Source organism: Pinus tabuliformis, chromosome Q (assembly GCF_031772625.1).
Source record: "Pinus tabuliformis cultivar Carrire ecotype Pingquan chromosome Q, CPIR1, whole genome shotgun sequence".
Classification (NCBI taxonomy): Eukaryota; Viridiplantae; Streptophyta; class Pinopsida; order Pinales; family Pinaceae; genus Pinus; species Pinus tabuliformis.
Window position 1 is genome coordinate 842,896,429 of NC_142296.1, and position 5,778 is coordinate 842,902,206.

Here is a 5,778-nt window from a genome sequence, read left to right on the forward strand (position 1 = left end):
AATCGATGAGCTCATGCTATCTATATTAAGACTAAAACCTCATGCTCTTGTAGTTTCAAGCTCTAAGGTTGATGTCAATGTCCCATGAGGTGTGACCCCTACTTGCCCTAGGCCCATCCATTTATCATTGCTTAGCGGTCAATGCTTAAGATGAAGACCTCTAAACCCTGATTCTAGGTCACTTATAATACTTGTGTATGTCAATTCATAATCAAAATATAAAGCCAATGCCTGACCTTGAGAGAAATCCCACCAACTATGCCATAGTTTTGTAAATTTTCCATTGAACACAAGCCTTCTATTTTTAGACACCCAAAGGAATTGTCTCACCTATGGTGGGGAATAATCCCATACATAAAGGAAAAGACAAAGAGAAAGGCCTCACATCTCAAAGTAGTCGGGTGTAGTAATGACTGACATTTGAATGAAGAGTGGTGTATGTTATTTGCATGTGTGTCGTATGGGGAGGGTTTTCCATAGAACATCCCCTCTTAAATGTGATGGGATTCCTGACTTCTAACACCCCGATTGGTGACCCTTTGTTCACATCTAGTATAAGTTGCAAAGGTTCCTTCCAGCTGGACAACACCTCATCAGACCATGTTGTTGTTCGGAAAATGTCTCGATCCTAACACCCCAAGTAAGCTAAGAATTTAGCCGCTTTGTTTCTAGTCCATCGAGAAGCCTTGGACATAAATTTAAAGTTATAATTGTTGTGTTCTTAGGTCATGGTTATGGGTGTACACTATTATAAATTAGTGTTTTACTTAAGCTTATAATGATGTTGTTAGTTGTTTATGCATATGTTATTCCACTTCCTCAAAAGACATTAATCATTTTAAATTAAAAAAAAAAAAACTTCAATATTGACCTTTAATATATAATATGAATTTTCCATATATATAGTTCTTAAAAACATAACCTAAAGGATCAACATTTTATGAATTAGTGAAACAATATAAATATTACTAATCTATGGTTTATGCTAAACACACATTGAATGTGAGCAAACATGAGTGATAAAACAGTGAATTTCATTTACTATTCACATTGATGTACATTTATAATACATTCCCATGATTGTTGGATCCATCTTCCAACGTCTCTTAGACTCCTTTTGATTTTTCAACTTCCTCACCATAACACTAAGCGGATTAGGTGTCCAACACTCATCCCCTTACTCTGAAGGGGTATGTATGAGTCCAAGAAGAGAGCTATAATGCAACATATAATAATGCATGACAAAAATAGGCTAAATGTTCTCTCTAAAATGAAAGTATAAGGTGGGAGAACTCAAGGTCTCAATTGGAAGTGGTTTAAGAATTACCACCAACACTGGAACGCTTAGTGCAGTTCCTAGAACTCTTCCATGTCTGGCAAGACGCTGAAATATTATGCTATAGGAAGTGTCCCTAATTATTTGAAGAGGGAGACATTCAACCTAGAAAAGGGAGGTCTACAACCTGCGGTGGTTTAAGGAAGGCCACCAATCAAAGGAATTCTTAGTGTGATTCCCAGAACTCTTCCAATTCTGGTAAGAAGCTGAAGTCTTCTGCTAGAGGAAGTGTCCCCAATTCTTTGAGGGACAAGCTAAACTGGAAGAGGGAGGTTTCAACCCCGCATAGATGGTTTAAGGTTGACCACCAACCAAAGGCATGCTCAGGGGCATCTTTGTCTCTGGCTACAACTCTGAATCTGGTATGGCAGGTTATGGCCCACGCTTGCCTGAAGTGGCTTTGAAGCTTGTAGATGACCATCACTTGAAGTGGCTTTGAGGCTTGTAGATGACCATCACTTCCCCCTGACAGATACAAGGTGAGAAGATGGAGAAAAATCAACTACAAAACTATTCAATACTCTCAAACAAGTTCTGACATATGGCTAAAATATCTTCTTGGTTGTTGAAGCCCATTGCCAAGAAGTGATCCATCCAAGATTAATCCTTGTTCTCGCAAGAGGCTTGTTTTTGAAGCATCTATTTGAAGAATGAGTGGTTTTATGATAATGCTCACATGGATGAAGATCAAAACAATGATTTTTCATATGGCCAACTCGGTCACAATGTTGGCATTTAACATTTTATTGTTGTTGTTATGGAAGAGGAGCACAATCTGGAACATATGAAGGTGAACTTTCATGAGAGAATCCAACACTCTGAAATTGGATAGGCTTTAAGTAATATGGAATATGAAAGGAAACCAGGGAAAATTTTAAGAACCCCCCCTAAATTTATAAATATAATAAATGGGCGAATCTCCATGGTATATAGAAAAAATGAAAGGCGATTTTATCAATAATATAATATGTTTATATAATTTTTCGGCGAATCTCTCACTAGGCATGGCGAATATTTTACTCAATTATAAAATCTTGTAATATCTTGGCGAGTCTTTCACTAAATAATAAAACTTTGTAAAGTCCTGGTGAATCTTAGCATAAGCTACATGCTGGTTTAATTCTCCCATTTAAATAGGCTACATTCCAGGTGAATACCATGGGTCAATACCATGTGCCATTTTTATTTTTATTAATTCTAATATTAGGGTTAATAATGGTTTTTTGCATGGTATTAATAACAGTCTAGTCCATGGTATTTGTCCCATAGTATTTTGGCCATAGGTTTCACCTAAATATAACCCATTTTTTGAGTGTTCGTAAATATAAGGTGACTTATGGAGTAAATATAAAAAAATGTTTTATTTGTTTACCATACCTCTCGTTTATTTATATTTTTTTTAATTTACCATACCTCTTTTACAAATATGGTATTTGGCCCATAGGATTCACTTAAATAAAACCTCTTTCTTGAGCCTTCATAAATAGAACGAGGGTTATGGACTAAATATAAAAAGAGGTTTTATTTATTTATGATACGTCTAGTTTATTTATATTTTTATTTATTTACCATACCTTTTGAGTAAGTATAAAAAGACGTTTTATTTATTTACCATAGCTCCACTCTACTTATAATTTGTTTACACCCTTACATGTATATAAGGTGACTTATGGAGTAAATATAAAAAATGTTTTATTTATTTACCATACCTCTCACTTATTTATATTTTTATTAATTTACCATACCTCTTTTATAAATATGGTATTTGGCCATAGGATTCACTTAAATAAAACCTATTCTTGAAAATGGGCGAATGGATTCACTTAAATAAAACCTATTCTTGAAAATGGGCGAATGGAAGGTTGTAAGTCCTAATTTCAAGGGCTAAATTTACCTTTTTTACCCTCTCCCTTAAAATAAGGTGGGCTATTTGAGGTGATTTGTAAAAATGTACTATGATACAAAATATTCGCCCACTAAAAATTTAAAACCCCTTAATTTCGCCAAAGGGCGAACATTCGCCCCTAAAATTATCCTTGACACATCCTTTTCATATCCAAGATGAGTCTTGTGCTTGTTATGGACAAGCTCTTCCCAAGGTCCGATAATGGGCTTGGGAAGTGCAGGCTGAATTTCTGCATCTTTTTGCCAATCTACTGCTTTATTGGGTATTAGATTGATTCGCTGCTTATGAGAGTATTTCTCAATGTTCCAAACAAAAATAAGTTCAGAATGATGACTCCACTATTGTAATTATTCTTCTTGAAGCTTAGATTCAAGTTACAAAAATTATATCTTTCCTTATGCACCTTGAAGATAAATTTGAATATCAGAAATAGTGTCCTTCATGATTTTAACAGCTATTTCAATACTAGACACGATTAGAGTTTTCAATAACTCTAGTACATTGTCAATTTTATCCATTTAAATTTTCTTGTAATTCCACCCTTCAACGATTAGCAAATAGTAACAAGGAGAATAAATATTAGACTTGGGATCTTAACTCATATGCTATCGATTTTGCTAAGAAAAAACAATCTTCTATCTATGCTTTGAACAAGGTATATAATAATCTCGATCTTATGTTTTGAGACATCATTGGTTAATCCACACTCAACATACAACTCAATATTCCACAAATGCCTCCATAGGATTTGAATTTGATCACCCCAAGTCCAAGTCTTCTGTGAGGGCTACTTCAAGATCTATGTCACATTGCTCAACTTACTTCAGACATAATACATGAGTACCGCAACATCCCACCTTGACAACATTTAATGAAAATAATTCTTTGTTTGAAGTTATAAGACTTTCTTACCAAACAGTTTTCCAACCAACTCCAAAGTGAAGGTTCATCGAAACGAATCCTCTTCAGTTGAAACCCCTAATCCATTTGCAACCATAGAATTGGTCCCACCCACTGCTACTCCGCAACTCGTAGATGCGTCTGAATTCGACAGAACTTAACACGGAAGAGCTAGTTCATGCTATTCCTGTAAAGGCATTCTGGGCATTAGAGAGTTGCTGGAATGTCTTCTTTTTCCTTCTCCAGCTTCTCCTTTGACACTAAAATACCACCATTTAGATCAACCCCAAAGTTTAACTTTAGCTCAACGTCCGTTTTTGTTTCTCTATCAAGTACAGGGTCACTGACTAGCACGTGGTCCTTGTTGGGGACAAAGCTAGTCAGTGATGATTCAACTCCAATTGATTCACCTAGAACTACAAGTGATAGTGCAGCTCCGCTACAGCTATTTGGAGAACCAACAGCTGCGAAAGTTTCGACGGTTGGAAGTGGCTTCGGTAGTCTTCATGAAGTATCAGTAGAAACGGGTGAAGAGAAAGAAAAAGCAGTGTTTACTGTTGATGCTGTTCTTTTTTAGTATATAAATGGGGGATGGAAGGAATGAGGAAAGGGTGAACTTAAACTGAACATCCCCACAATAGGTACTGGAAGGGAAAGACTTGTGATGAGGTCAAGAGGTAAATATAGGTTGATCCTCAATACTAATATTTATCCAGATATGAAATTGACGGGTATGGATAAAGGAGGCTTTTCTTTTGCTTGCATCAACAGTGCAGGCGATGGTAAGGACGACCTTGCTACATTTTCACTGAAGTTTAAAGACAGTTTAATAGTTGAAGACTTCCGAGTAGCCATTGAAGCATACAAATATAGATCACCTGCACAGTCAAGAGTGCTGGAGAATTCATTGAAGATGTGAAGATGCTCTAATTGTTTGAAAGAGTTCCGAGAATGGGTTGATGCTATGGTGATTTCTCCACTCTCAGCAAACACGCTTGTTAAGAGAATGTCGTCCTTCTAGCGCTTCCAGAGTATATATATATATATATATGCCAATGCACCCTAAGGACTCAACCAATACTCTCAGTGTTCAACCAAATTCAATACAATTCAATTTTCAATGCAGACTAGCAATGACAATATGTAAAAAAATTACCACAAAGAGAACCGACAAATCTTCAATGCGTCAAGGACTGACTAGATAAAGCGCATGTAGTATTCCAACGCATGGACTGAGTGCTCCATTCAAGGAATAAACTTCTTAAGGGCTTTAAGGCTCAACACACTAAGAATTCAATAGATTTCTACCAATGTATTGAAACTTCGTACAAAGATTATTAGGCGATGAGCCAACGTATCAATTCAATACAAAGAGAATAGACTTAGAGGTAGAGAATTAGCAGAGTAGATGGGCAGAGATCCGATCATTAGGTAGGCAGAGGGACAGAGTTGAGAAACATTACCTCTGTCCTGACAAATGCTTAGAAATATACAAACCCACAAGCTTCATTGATACAGAGAAGCGCGGGTTTACACAGGCCACAAAAACAAGTGGCTCACACAACATTGAGCAAATTATGAATGAACTAGCTCCTATACCATGTTAGACGCACATGGAATGGAATGCGAGCAGAAA

At 36.4% G+C, this 5,778-nt stretch overlaps 1 pseudogene; it reads left to right on the forward strand.

Annotated features, from left to right (window-relative positions):
- The first annotated feature begins 4,365 nt into the window (after nt 1-4,365).
- Nucleotides 4,366-5,061, forward strand: LOC149222217 (nuclear pore complex protein NUP50A pseudogene; annotated as a pseudogene).
- Nucleotides 5,062-5,778: the final 717 nt, after the last annotated feature.